Source organism: Silene latifolia, chromosome Y (genome assembly GCF_048544455.1).
Source record: "Silene latifolia isolate original U9 population chromosome Y, ASM4854445v1, whole genome shotgun sequence".
Lineage (NCBI taxonomy): Eukaryota > Viridiplantae > Streptophyta > Magnoliopsida > Caryophyllales > Caryophyllaceae > Silene > Silene latifolia.
This window is the reverse complement of record NC_133538.1, coordinates 165,119,725-165,135,417: the sequence shown is the minus strand read 5'-3', so window position 1 is coordinate 165,135,417 and position 15,693 is coordinate 165,119,725. Positions and strand designations below refer to the sequence as shown.

The 15,693-nt window shown below is 40.2% G+C and overlaps 1 long non-coding RNA gene across 1 annotated transcript; it reads left to right on the top strand.

The window, feature by feature from the left end:
* Nucleotides 1–567: 567 nt before the first annotated feature.
* LOC141631566 (uncharacterized) lies at nucleotides 568–1,620 on the top strand. The gene is made up of 4 exons (XR_012537656.1): nucleotides 568–625; nucleotides 875–933; nucleotides 1,067–1,174; nucleotides 1,450–1,620. It is a non-coding gene; the product is annotated as an uncharacterized LOC141631566 (long non-coding RNA).
* The last annotated feature ends 14,073 nt before the right edge of the window (nucleotides 1,621–15,693 follow it).

The window sequence follows — 15,693 nt, the reverse complement described above, 5'->3', positions numbered from 1 at the left end:
AATACACAAAAGGGGAAACGATTTCAAATAAATTAGGGTTAAGCATTTCTATTAAGCTGATGGAATGATGTGTTGGTCGTTCCTTAGTGGGCTTAGGTGTAAAAGATTGGTAAATTAGTGCTCTATGTTGGGTATTGTTGTTTAGGCGGGAAAAACATATCCCTGGTTTCTGTATTATTATATTGTATAGATTTTTAATGAGATGAGAAATATTTTTCTAATACATACCGGTAGTTGTTCACAGGTTGAAATGTATTTCTCGATTAGCTCAGGGTCCTCGGAAATCTTACTGACACCATATGATTCCCAGCCCATACCAAGATTGTATTTTTGATCAACCTTGATTTTGAAAATGAATTTACGATCAATTAAAACATTCAGTTCACTCGGATAACCATCCGAGTTTCCATGCTGCAAAAAAGTCATGCAAAAGGTTTAGTGAACTATTTTAATAGTTACATTAGTCATAACACGGTCGATTACACAAAAATCTATAATTATAATAAGAAATGATCATTATGTGTCTGTTCAATATACCTTGAGTTGATTGTCTCTTAAGTCTTTTGCAGATTGTTGAATCAACTTCATGGCTTGGGTATCAAAAAGTACAAATGTGCCATTACCGGTATGATAAATAACCTTAACCCTTAATTTGTACCTGTAATATATATTTGTATAGATATGTGAATTACAGTTTAAGTATGAGTTTGATTGAAATATAAGATGAATAGGTAGGTGTGGCACTGTTAATAAAATGGGTGTATCACTGTTGGTGTACCTGGGTACCACAAACTTTGCGTATCCTTCACATTTACCGGTACACATCCATTTTCCCATATCGTCTAGCTCCACAGTTGCTCTACATGTTTTGCAGGTCTCAATATACCATTTATAGGTGGTATCAAATCCTTTAATGGTGACAAGGCATACAAAGTACCCTTCCTACATCATTGCAAAAAATCAAAAGAAATAAATTAATTACGTTTCAAAAAATTATTATCGTATTGCAACTATATTAATTGTACAACCTCTTGTATTTCTCTTATTTCATCAATTGTTCTTCTAGCAGATAAATTCAGCAGTTCCTCGGCAATTGTTTCAGCTTGACTTGGAAGATGGGTCAACGTCAATGATGAAGACATGCATCCATTTTCTGCACTCCTGTTATCAATAGGTAAACACTTGTTACTCTTAATTATTAAGATGGTATACATATAAAAAGTTAGTTTCGGGAAAAACCTTCTAATAAAGTCACGAACTTCACTGATCTCAGCATCAACCTCAATTCTTGAACAAATTGTATAAGATAGTTTTGAATCTGTATGCCAAATGCCAAATAAGGATTTTTTAGATAGTAGTTAAAAAGTACATAAAGGTAACTTATAGCACTTGTACCTTTGAAAGTTTTAAGCTTAGCACAGCGGATGATAATAATATGGCGATTTGCAGGTCCTTCCTTGAATTTGGTAACATTGTGAGCCATTTCAATGGCTAAACTCTCCCATAAGGTACATATCAGCTTATTGCTCCTGTAACGCAAGCAAGTTTGTTATCTACCAATAATAATAACACTATGTAAGGTTTAATAAGAAAATCTAAAATACTAACTCATTATCAATCAATTCAATTTGCAATTTTTTTTGCCATTCGTGGTCTCCAATTCACCGTCACGGTTAAGGTGCCCAATGACATTTGTGTGCAGCATAATAATAAATATTAGGGTTGAAAATATATATATATCTATATATATATATATATATATATATATATATATATATATATATATATATATATATATATATATATGATTGCGAAGTTTAAAAATACAATAAAAGCTTATCGATTAAGTACTTTGTGTCAAGTGTATTATCTATGATGTCTTTGAATGATGCAAACTCAATGCATCTTTCTGGGATGATGGTATCATTGGATCTTGAAAAGGTGGTTTTGGCAGTGAAAACTATCTTGTATGGATGTTTGGTGACTCTATAATCGCCACTATTTTCGCTCACACGAAAATTTGTAATATACCGGACTTCACCTTCGACTACCAACGACTTGTGTTTCCATATAAGTCTCTTATGAATGGTAGCTTGTATTTTTTCCCCTAAAAAAATACGCATGTACAATAAAAGTTGTAAAATTAATATCGTAAAATCGTATGAACGTTAATTAACGTGGGTAGTTTAGTGTTACCTCAGAGTCCATGAGTATGAAGTCTAAGTTATTTGCTTCTTCTTTTTCGGGATAAACTTGTTCCCATGCATAAATAATCCTTCCATTGATGTGCCAAGTCTCTTTCTCTGGGGTGATTGACTCAATAGGATCAGAAATGTTTCTGGCAGCCATTGACGAACAATAAAAACTTTGTAAAATAATTGTGTATGTGAGTTTTAGTTATGAGTGATTATTTTGTGGTGGATGTTGAGATATATATATATAAAGAATGAAGCATGACGTTGGGTTGTTGAAAATTGCTTATTTTTTAGGGATTTTTTGTGTGTTGTTAAGGATACACTAATCTCCACTATATTTTAGGCAAAATAATAGGGAATAGTGTGAATGTTAGATATGCAGTTTTAAGAGAGATTATTGTACGGTTAGGATAATATTGGTAGATTAGTACGTAGGATAATATTGGTAGATTAGTACGTGAGATTAGTGGGTTGTTTTTTTAGTGGGCCCAGGTGTATAGGTTTGATAAATCAGTGTTTTGGGTAGGCTTTGTTGCTTAGGCGGGAAAAAAAGTGTTTTTGTTTTCTGTATTATTATATTGTATAGATAGATATAGATATATAGATATAGATATAGATATAAATATATATATAATCTCCTTGCAAAAAAAAAAAAAAAAAAAAAAATATATATATAATCAGGATCCTGTACGAACTCTATGTTCAATGTGAACCGTACGAACGGACTCAATGACCATTTGATAAAGAAATAAAAGGTCCAGATTAAATCCAAAAACAAACCCAAAATTACTTCCTCCTCGCATATCCACACTTCTTCTCCCACCCAGCACTCATCCTTGTTGGAAGTAATGCAAAGGCTAGCAATGTCGTCTAGATAGATTACATTGTAGAGAAGCCTTCCATTGCGAATCTCTACACTCTCTCCACTACTTGCATGTTTATAGCCACTAACATCATGTTTGACCCATGTTTATGGGTAGTGGTTATGCCATTAACTTTGTGGTTATGATGTCCATTTCTACCACTATAAATAGAGAAGTGTAGTCATTTGAGAATAATATATCTTCCATATATCTCTACTACTTCTCTATGATAATTTTGAGCATACTATATGAGTTCCAACTCCTAATGGTTGAGTACACAACTTTTAGGAGTGTTGTGTGACCTTGGAGGACGACGCCTATATCGATTTGTACCGTAGTCGGGGCGATTTCGTTTCTCATTCAGTGGCCTCCATACCACGACACAACAATAAATATTCTCTAATTATATCTTCGCCCCTATAGTGATACTATATTTCCAACAATTGAGAAACGAAATTTTGTCACTATTAATGTTGTTGTATTCTCCTCATTGAGAATCATTTGTTTGGACAAAATATTTATGTTCGTCTAGAAGATTCAGCCCGTATGGAGTGAGACAGCACGTCGGTATTTTGGCCATAACTCGGTCTCTAGACCTTTTTTTGAGGCGTGTAATATGGCGTTGGAAAGCTAAGAAGAAGGGCTACAACTTTGTAGTTGAAGCCGGGAGCAGATTCTGTCATTTAGCTTCCTTAAAATAGGCAGCAATGTCATGGTAGTGTGCTGGAAAGTTTATGGAGATTCATAAAAGAATGGTATTATCTATAATTTTATTGCTCAATTCATTCTTGTGATTAAGGTATGTTCCCGTGAATTTGCTTTACAAATATTTTTGATGTAAAATATGAAGGTTTGGTCAAATTATATATGCCTTAATCATTCATATGTTTAAGCTACTACTTTATTTGGTAAGACATGTCTATAATCTTGGTAAAATTATTTTTAATAATTGATTTCGAGATTATGTGAATGAAATTGTTCCAAGATTTTGAATGACAAAGTAGCTAGAATGATTGAGTGACCAAGATATTGTTATGTGTATAATATGTTTATCAAGCAAAATATTTCACACATTTGGATTGTTTTTTTTTTTTATTTTAGTTTTGATTATGAGATGAATTAAAATTGATATTTGAGTTATGAACCAAATGTGGGGGCTAAATATTTTGTTTTAAATTTATATAGTATCTTGGATATGTGTGACAAAAAATTGAAATGATTATTTGTCAAAGCTTCATAAAAGTAGATATGAAGAACATAATTTGTCAATGATTATATGATATCTAAAAGTTGAGACGATGAATGAATAAATAATGTGTATATTTTGTTTGAACAATTATGTTTGTCACTAATTTGTGGCGTGACAACATGTGGGGGAAGACGTTCGACTTATTTGATAAATTTATTCATCATGTTTAGAGTTGATATCTTATAATTTGTGAAGAGCATGTATATCTTTGATTGTGGGGGTGTAGAGAAAATGATAGTCGCATGTTTTATACGTGACTAATTGGACCAAAATAAGAAGTATTAATTTGTTGGATAATGGCTATGAAATATAAATAATGGTTGCGTAAGGTTCAATTATTTATGTTACATTTTGCTTACACCACACTATATGAGATTATGATGATTGATTTTATGTTGGTAAGAAGTCAAATTCTTTTTGTAAAATATTGTGAATTTGCAAAGAGTAAATATAAGTGAAACAATCAACGAGATTCGTTGTTTTCTAATATAAGAATGATGATGTATATAGAGCTTTTAGTAAATAATATGATTTTGGGCGCAAAATCACAAAGACTACGTGTATGCTTTATTCTATGTCAATTTATTAGAAAGAGAAAATAATAAAGAAGATTATTTGTTCTTTTAAACGACATGAGAGTACGAGCTCTATATTTAATTAGAACACCGATGCTAATGAGTTATAAGAGAACATGTTTTGACTATTGTGAGAAGTCTAATATGTATAATTATAGTTGCTTCAATGTAGCTTATGCAACTAAGTTGTAACACCCGCGAATTTCTCATTTTGACAATTATAATTTATTAAACCGTTTAATTACCTTATTTTATATTATTAAATTATTTAATTTAATTAATTCATTTTGCGCACGATTTTAATGAAAAGAATATTTTAAAGTTTAATTTATAGAAAAATACGTACTTTTGGTCGGACAATAATAATGACCATAATGACGAAAATAATATTTTCCGTCTTAAATTCCGTCTAACTTTAGACCGTCACATTTCAATGGAGAATACTATCTAAATACGGACCAATCGAAAATCGACACATACACCCCTATCCACCCCACACTCTACTTTTAAAAATATCTCTTTATTACATATATTGTTATTATTATTATTATTATTTTATTATTACATTATTGTTGTTGTCACACCTGCGTGTCCCCAACCCACACCTGCGTACTCCCTTTCTTTTCCCCTTCTTCTTTTTCATTTCTACCTGCAACAACACAAAACAACAACAGCAGACCCAAATAGAGTTCCACGCCATTTTTACCGAGCTTCAAACCAAGATCTCTCCCTTATTTCTCAACCAAACTCCATTATTTTTACACCAATAGCTTCCTCATCTCGTCCTCCTTCTTTGTATGTAAGAAAGACGCCATCTTGCCTCTGTTTCCGTTCGGTCGTCTTATTTGGGCTCGAATTTTCCGCCTTTTTCCTTCGTTCGTGCGTTTGGGTGTTACTTGGGACAGCTCAGAATAGCTTTGGGCCGGAAGCATGCTATTTTAAAGTGCAATGAGGTAACGGTGATAGGTTACTCGACAAAAATGTCGATATTTCCGTCTTACATGTCGTTTTCATGCTCTTGTTTGATAAAGTTCAATTCTTTACATTTTTCTTCCATTTGTTTGGTAATTTTCGTCTTAATTTTGGTGATTGGAACGGATTGTCTTGGGTTCGAAACTTCCGTCATGAACTCTGTTTCCTTGACTCGGGTTTGGGACGGGTAGAGGAGTCTTTCGGACTGTCTTGGGCTTGCTTGTTTACATGGTTAATCCATCCTTATATGCTTTGAAACCCCATGTCATAGCGTCTCGACATGTCCTGTGGTTGAGCCTGGTTTATGCGTTTTTAAGGTGCGGTTTTGGCTCGTTTTTTTTTTATGCGTTTCATGGTTCTGTTTTTGGACTGATTTTGGACGGAGTATGAAGTGGTGTGAAGGGTGGTTGTTTGGGTTGTCGTTGGTCGGCACTAGTAAGTCAGTTTGGGTGATGTTGGGTGCGGGTGTATGTGTAAATTGTTAATTTCCGTCTTGTTCACATTTCTGGACTTGTGTGTAACATTGTCTCGAATTGGACTGTCCTTGGCCCGTGTTTATACGACTGTGTTGGCTGTTTTGGAGCGGTTTAGTGGCTGTGTATGGTCGGTTTGGGGCAGCCGTGGAGGGGTGGTCAGGCGGGCTGCTATTGACGGGCTGTGACTGGCCGTAGTCTGCTGGTGTGGCCATGGCCTGACTGTCCTTGAGGTGGTTTCGGGTGGGGAGACAGGGGTACACCACATTCCCATATCCCTTTGTTTCCTTTTGGTGTTGGTATGCCTTAGATGATTAGGCTTATTAGGTTTATCCAATTGGGTTTGCTATGTTTCTCAATTGGGCTTGCATATATGTGTCTTATGTTATTGGGCCGAACTTACTATGGGTACCTTTGGTGCCAAGTTCGAGTTATTTGAATTATTTAATTTCCGTCTCATATTTATATAACGCAACTCGTTAATATTTCGTTTACTTATTATTCCAATTGAGTTTATTTGACTTTAAAAGTTGGGCTCATTATATTCAAATTATTGGGCTTGACTTGTAGTTTTTGGGCCACATTCATATTATGGGTGTTTTCGGCGCCAAATTTAGTATATATGGACCGTTTAAATTCCCGTCTCGAATTTTATAACGTGACTCGTTAAATATCGTCATTTTTCGTGTTTACTTTGTTGGACTCATTATTTAGTCTTTGGGCTCATCCTTATTTAATGGTTGGGCTCACTACTCCTTAGTTTTTGGGCTCACCTTATTGTTTTAAATGGACTCATTATACCTTAAGTGTTGGGCTTACATGTTTCTTTCATTGGGCTTGTACATGTGTACATATATCTTATGCTCGGGTCACACGTATTATGGTACTTCTAGTGTCCACTTCGGGACATTTGATTTATTTAAATTTCCGTCCCGTATGTCATATAACGTAAATTATTCATTATCACTTGTTATATTTTATTTAACCGGCATGTTTAAATATGAAATGAAATATTTATTTTTGTGTTACAAGTACGAAAAGATTATTATAAATAATTACTTGTAAGAGTCGTATTCTTGTAGAAATGCCATTATACTGCCATACATGTTATAACGTATTACTCGACATATCTTTATGCCTTACTTGTGCCGTTCTGCCAAGTAGTTGTCTACGCCGCTCTCGTGCCGTTCTGCCGGGAGTTGGTTAATTTATGTTTTTCCCGCCTCTTTCGGACTGTTCTGCCGATTACGAGTTACCTCTTATCGTATTCTGGTGACAATGCTTTTATGCTATACATTTTGCTTGACTTGTCTTTACGCCTCTTTCGGATCATTTCGCCGATTGTGGGTTTAGCTCATATTTTCCGCCTCTTTGACATTCGCCGATTGTGGGTTCTCGACTTCCGTTCGTCGATCGAGTCTTGGATGCGGACTGCTCGCCGCATGTCGAATCGGGGACCGTTCGCCCCGAGAGTCGGCGATTTAGACTAGGACCGAGTCTTGGGAGTACCATTGTCGTCCTACCAGGGGAATTATATATTGATATATGAGTAGTAAAGGTCTTGCTTGGTTATAGATATTGGTATTTGTCTTTCATGTGTTGTTTGACTTGGTCCTATCGGATACTAGGGGTGAGCTATAAGCCCTCTGGTTGCGATATGATCGTCGGGATTGATGTTCCCATCCGTTCTTATGGTGAGATGCAAGCCATAAGTATGAATGTGACATTAGTAGCCACGTCCCGTGCAATGTTTGTTAAGTGGTTTTCCAAATAATGGCTACGATTTCTATTCGTAATTGACCTTTGGTTGATCTCTTACTTAACTGGTTCACATGATTCGGATTCTAATCTCATATCTATATTGTATTTCTTTGAAATGCGTGCTTTTGTATAAATGACCATATTCCTGTCTTTCATATTATTTAATTGTTTCACATGATCAGTTGAATCTTTATTAAGCTAATGTTGGCCTATCTTGTCCCATCTCAATTATTTGCCATGTTTACATATAAACTTGATACTCTTATCTTTTATATGTGTCTTATATGACTTACCTGTTTTAGTTCCTTGTTATGTTCGTTTTGACATTTTGTGGCTGGGAGAACCTTGAGTTACTCCCCACTGACTGTGGCGTTCATGTTTACATGAATGACAGGTATTAGTTGGTGCATTCATGGGGTGAAGACATGTGTGAGCTAGCGAGCACTTTGGCCTTTTAGTCGGTTTATTACGATTGTTTAGACTCACCTTTTATTGTATTGTCATTCGAGGGATATCTTTTCCCTCACTTTGACTATCACGTTTGTATAATTTAAACTTTCTTTCCGCATTCTTTATTTATGTTTTGGTTTTTAATGAACCCGCGCTTTAAATTTTAAAAGTTTCAAAAATTTCCTAATTTCCGCTTGAATTTATAAGTTATGTTTTCCGCTTTATCGCGGGGTGTCACATAAGTACATTTTGTTTGTGTATTCATTACCAAAGTTATCATTCACATTTGGTGAAGTTCCTAAGGTGCAAGATTAAGAATTGAATTATGTTGGATATCTAGAAAGATATTGGATCGACTAAAAGGTAATGACGATCAACAAGGTGAGATCTATGGTGAGTACTATACATTTCCACCTTTAATGGTGATCTTGTTTTAAGTCTATTAGAGAAGACTATTATAACCTTGTCTATTGTGTAAGCATATTATATTGCTCTTAATCTTCTTTGCGTAAGATGCGGGGTGATTGTGAAGCTATTATTAGCTACTACTTAATTGTGGGGGCATGGAGTTTTGCCTAATGTTTATCTTTAGCGTAATGCTAATATCAACTTAATAATGCTAAAATAATGTGTATAATGACTTGTAGATTTACACATTTTATGCAGATTTGGTTTGAGAAAGTTGATTGAGAATAATATGCTCACAAAATTATTATCTTTGTGAAATTTGAGTGAAGCATATTTAAGCTAATGGACTAAGAAAGAAAGAAGTCCTAAAATTGTCGAGGGAAATGGGGCAAAAGCCTATTAGTTGAGGAATTTGTGGTGGATACCGGAACTTGTTATGCAAGGGTGGTCTAACGAAGCCATAGATAACTCATACTTATGTACACATCCCATTCCTATGACATGTACACTATTTTGGAAGGTTGAGCATATAGCTCTTAATGGTCTTATAGCCCAAAATTGGGTGGTCCTTGTGAGACGGACTTGATGAGATCACTGTAATGATGGAGGTTGAGATATTTCTCTTAATGAATCTATATCCCTTTATTTGGGTGGTCTTATTGAGAAGGATTTGATGGATTCACCGCAATGTTGAAAGGTTGAGCCTTAGAGCTTTTAATGAATCTATATCCCTCTATTTGGGTGGTCTTATTGAGAAGGATTTGATGGATTCACCGCTATGTTGAGAGGTTGAGCCTTAGAGCTCTTAATGATTCTATAGCTCATGCTTGAGTGGTTTATATGGAGATAGACTTGTTGGAATCACCTACGTGGGTGTGAAGGATTGGCCTCCTTCTATGAGAGATTAGGCTATCTCTCTAGAGCACTCGTGAGAATCCCAAGGTTCATTTGGCCATAAATTTCTTGAATTGTATCGCGGAACTCGTCTGGAACTTAAGGTGAGATATGTGTTTGGAATTTACCCCGGAGTCTAGGAGTTCAAGATTCGTTCACACTCTAGGTAATGAAAGAATTGTTCCATTTCACTATGTGTTAATTCAAATCGAAAGATATTAATGCTTAAGTATCAATCCTTATTAATATGCTCAGAATTTTGTCTATCATTTGCATTAGTGGGGGATTGTTGGAAGTAATGCAAAGGCTAGCAATGTCGTTTAGATAGATTACATTGTAGAGAAGCCTTCCATTGCGAATCTCTACACTCTCTCCACTACTTGCATGTTTATAGCCACTAACATCATGTTTGACCCATGTTTATGGGTAGTGGTTATGCCATTAACTTTGTGGTTATGATGTCCATTTCTACCACTATAAATAGAGAAGTGTAGTCATTTGAGAATAATATATCTTCCATATATCTCTACTACTTCTCTATGATAATTTTGAGCATACCATATGAGTTCCAACTCCTAATGGTTGAGTACACAACTTTTAGGAGTGTTGTGTGACCTTGGAGGACGACGCCTATATCGATTTGTACCGTAGTCGGGGCGATTTCGTTTCTCATTCAGTGGCCTCCATACCACGACACAACAATAAATATTCTCTAATTATATCTTCGCCCCTATAGTGATTGTTGGGGAAAAATTAGCACTTTTCTCTATGGGACACGTGGCGTGCACTAAATGGATGAGAGCAAATGTGAGAGGACTAGTGAGTTGGCAAGATAAGGGCCACACAATTAAAGAAAACAAATGTATTCAATGCTGAGAAAAACGCCAGTCAAAGGGAAGGAAAGTCAGAGAAAATATCTCCTAAAAAAGAGGTAACCGCCCCAGGATCCTCGCAACGGGCGTTCAGGACCCTGTAAAGGGGAAACCCTAAGAAGTCAACTATAAAAGCATAGGAGCACACAGCAGAAAGGGCATTCACTTCCGCGCAATTTACGAGAAAAACATTGTACTTCCTTACTTGCAAATCACTCTCGATTATAGTGAAATTGTTGGCGGGATTCCGACTCCCCCCGCGGTTGTTCCCACAACGGGTTTTCCGCGTCACCAAAAATCTCTCGCGTCACTTTTTCTTCTTCCCTCGTTCATTGCTTTTACTTATTAATTTCGTTATACGTTCAAAACCATAGACGATCACTTTGACCTCACATATTAATATATAGTCGGTAAAATTTACCCAAAACAATTTGGCGCCCACCGTGGGGCCTCAGTGATCAATCTCTCATAAAACCGAAATTAAGCAATCCGTCTGTCATCATGTCTGAAGCCAGCGCGAGTTCGTCCAGCACCCAGGGGATGTCCTCCCAAACTTCTGGGGGAAGACCTCTACCAGCAAGCACGGGATCAGTCACTGCCCCGACAGCAGCCAGTCAGATGGCCCCGGTCAGCACCTCCCCGAGAGCCATGCCACCGCCTTTCAAGCCACCCCAAGCGCCTAAGGCATCAGCAGCGCCCGTTGTCACGAGATCTAGCAGGGAGAGCAGCCCCAGCAGGATCCAGATTCAGGAGGCTGCATCAGGAGGAGTCCCGAAAAAGTCAGGAGCCTCATCACCAGACCCAATGCGAGTGGTGTTGGAAGGAATGGATACCTTGCACCGAGCGATCGAAAGCCTGAAGAGGGACAACCAGGACCTCAGGAACCAGATCGCAACAGTAACCAGGACCTCGTCAGCCGTGCTGCCTTCACCTTCCGAGGTCCCAGTTTCAGTCACCAGCGCAGGCCCCAGACAGATCCCATCAGAGCTGATCACTCGACTGGATCTTGAAGGAGTACCACCCAGAGGAGCCATCGAGCCCAGTGGATTAGGGTTCCTGTCTTTTGATCGACCAATCAGCTTGCAGCCAACCCCAGGTAGTGCTCTGTCTAATAGTCAGCCGGGAACTAACTCGCAACTTTTTGCAGGAACACCCCTCCAGCAGGTGGCAGGATGGAATCCAGGACCCAGCATCAGCATGAGGAACCCAGCAAGCGGACATTTGTCAGGAGGAACCTGGGTGGGAGGAGCCTCTCCTCAACAGGCACCAGAATGGCAACCAGGAACCATCATCCACGCCACACCTTTAGCAAGTCAGCCAGGCAGTCAATTCCCAGGTGGAGCCTGGTTGGGAGGTACCTCTGTTGGCTCTTTTCCGCCTGTCTCTAACCCTCTTGCAGGAACAGGCAGCTTGCTAGAGCAGCAATACCAAGAGCTGAGGGACCTGATGTACAGGATTCCTGGTGTTGCGAGGCCCCTGGAGAAAGTGACACGAGACAGCTATGCAGATTCCCCCTTCGTGGATGACATAGCCCTTGTCGGTGTCCCAAAAGGATGCGTGCCGCCAGCCATGACGCTTTACGACGGAACCACGGATCCTCTTGACCATATCAACCACTACAAGCAGAAGATGATGGTGATCACCGCGACAGGCTCCTTGAAGGAAGTCTGTATGTGTAAAGGGTTTGGATCTACCCTATCCGGAGCAGCCTTGCAATGGTTCGTCACCGCCAAATGAAGTATAACGCCGCCGACTTAGTCAATGCCTTCCACCAAATAGGTTTGCCAGCCAGTTGCAGAACAGCACGTAAAAGCAAACCAGTGACTGACGGATAGTGCGGGGGACCGAGGAGGCCACCAGAGATTTTCTGAACAGGTTCAACAGGGAGAAGGTGGCAATCCCTCGGTGCGACATAGCCACAGCCATAGAGGCATTCCGCCAGGGGCTCCGCCAGGAGTCAGACTTGTATAAAGATTTGACCAAGTACCCGTGCACTACCTTTGAGGAGGTGCAGACAAAGGCAATTGCAGTCATGCGGCTGGAGGAAGACTCAGGGCCCAGGAGAACAGTTTATGGCACGGATTCTACATCCAGAAAGGCACCTGTGGAGAAGCAGAATGAAAGAGCCAAACCCTACAGCAAACCTGTGAATAAAGTATCGGAGGGCCCTGGAGGAAAGAATAACTCAGAACCACCTCCGAAAGTAAGTGAGTATAAATTCTCAACCAATCTTGCAGGTGTACTCAAGGCCCTAAAGGAGATCCGAGGAGTCAGGTGGCCCAGGAAGCGGACTGACGAGCGTCCTAACGACAAGAGAGACTCCAGTAAAAGGTGCGAATACCATGATGACATCGGCCATGACACCGACGAGTGCTACACCTTGAGAAAGGAAGTCAAATTCCAATACGATCGAGGAAATTTGGACCATCTATTGCCAGGAGGCTCTACCAAAGTTCACTCCACTAACCAGGTTCTACCTACTCCTCCCCCTGTGTGCAGTAGAATTGTGAATGTTATTACAGGAGGCTCGGAATTGTGCGGCCTAACCTATTCAGCAGCCAAAAGACACGCCACACAAACCAAAGGAGATAAACCAGAGTTCTCCTGCAGAGTCAGCCGCCAGGACCTCCCTGCAGTCACCTTTGATGAAACAGACGCGCAGAATGCTCCAGAACAACACCACGACGCTCTGATCATCACCCTCCCCATAGGAAACTGCGAGGTACGGAAAATCCTGGTGGACACAGGAAGCTCCGTCAACCTGATTATGCTAGAAACACTAAAGGTCATGGGGTTCAGCGAGAAGGATTTGGCAACGAAAGAGGTACCTCTAGTCGGCTTTAGTGGCGAAACGAAGCACTCTCTGGGAGAAATCGTCATCCCGACCTATGCCAAAGGAGTCAACAAAGGGTAAGATACTTGGTTATTGATGGGCCCTCTACTTACAATGTGATTCTTGGCAGGCCCTGGATCCACGAAATGAAGGCAGTACCTTCCACTTACCACCAATGCCTGAAATTCCCAACACCTTGGGGAGTGCAAGAGATACGTGGGGATCAGGAGGAAGCCAAGAATTGCTACAAGATAGCCCTAAAACCAACGGCCGGACGCGACCGCCAAAGATAGCAATTCAGAGCGAGCATCCGGGAAGAATACGTCGAGCCACCTCAGGCAGCTAGACGAAATCACTGGATGAGTCGCAACTGAACGAACCGTACTCATCGGGTCAGAATGCACAGGTAAAGTCCGTCAGGAACTTGTTCAATTATTGCGAGCTAACATGGACTGCTTTGCTTGGTCCCACAATGACATGGTAGGTATAGACCCAAGTATCATAACACACAAGCTGAGTGTGGACCCCAGCTATAAGCCTATCCAGCAGAAGAGGAGGAAGATGGCTCCCGAGAGGAACCAGGTTATAAACCAGCAGGTAGACAACCTGCTCGCTGCTGGAAAAATCAGGGAAGTAAAGTACCCGGAATGGCTGTCAAATGTGGTGGTAGTTCCGAAAAAGAATGGCAAGTGGAGGGTTTGTGTCGATTTTACAGACCTAAATAAAGCTTGCCCTAAAGACCCGTTCCCGCTGCCACACATAGACGCCATGGTGGATGCCACAGCAGGCCATGAAATGCTCACATTCCTGGATGCTTGGAGTGGCTACAACCAAATCAAGATGCACCCAGACGATCAAGAGAAAACGGCCTTCAGATCGGAGCGAGGTATCTATTGCTATAACGTGATGCCCTTTGGTCTAAAGAATGCAGGTTCCACCTACCAACGGCTGGTGAACACTATGTTCAAAGAACAAATAGGCCGCACCATGGAGGTGTACATCGATGACATGGTGGTGAAGTCGAAGCAAGCTACCCAGCACGTTGAGCATCTGGCTGACACATTCAGCACCCTGAGAAAATATGAAATGAAGCTGAATCCCTCGAAGTGCACTTTCGGAGTCTCCAGTGGGAAGTTCCTGGGATATATGGTCACCCAGAGGGGGATAGAAGCCAGCACTGACCAAATCAAGGCCATACTCCAGCTGGAGTCACCTCAAAAGCCGAAGGACGTGCAGCGCCTGACGGGACGAGTAGCTGCCCTGAACAGGTTCATAGCAAGGTCCTCAGACAGATGCAGACTGTTTTATGACATCCTGAGAAAGAGCCAAAAGTTCGAGTGGACGGAGGAGCACGAGGCAGCACTCAACGAGCTGAAAAGATATCTGAGCACTCCACCACTACTGTCAAAGCCAGAACATGGAGAGCCCTTGTCTTTATACCTCTCGGTAACAGAGGTAGCTGTCAGTGCAGTGCTTGTACGAGAGCAAGAAGGAATACAGCATCCAGTATACTATGTCAGTAAGTCCCTGCTACCTGCAGAAACCAGGTACACCTCACTCGAAAAACTTGTACTTGCGCTGGTCACAGCCTCCTATAAGTTGCGACCTTATTTTGAATCCCATACTATCTCTGTGGTAACTAACTACCCTCTTAAGACTATAATGAGGAAACCAGAGTTATCAGGAAGAATGGCCAAGTGGTCCATACACCTGAGTGGCTACGATCTGAAATTCGAACCTCGGACAGCAATCAAGTCCCAGGCTCTGGCAGACTTCGTCTCCGACTTTTCCCCCTCCCTCCAGATGCAGGCTGAGAAGGAAATCCTCACTCTGGAGGAGGATAAAGGAGAACAGGTGTGGGAGTTGAATGTAGATGGAGCCTCGAATATGAAGGGAGCAGGAGTTGGTCTGGTCCTTAAGTCACCCCAAGGAGACCTGCTGGTCCAGGCAGTTCGGTGCGAATTCAAAGCCACCAATAACGAGGCAGAGTACGAGGCCTTAATCTTGGGTCCTGGTGGCTCTAGACCTAAAAATCGGCACCTCCGGGTATACGGCGACTCCCAACTCATTGTGAACCATGTAAATAACTCTTATGCAGCCAGGGACCCCACTATGATGGCCTACCTGGAAATAGCGCAAGCGTTGAAA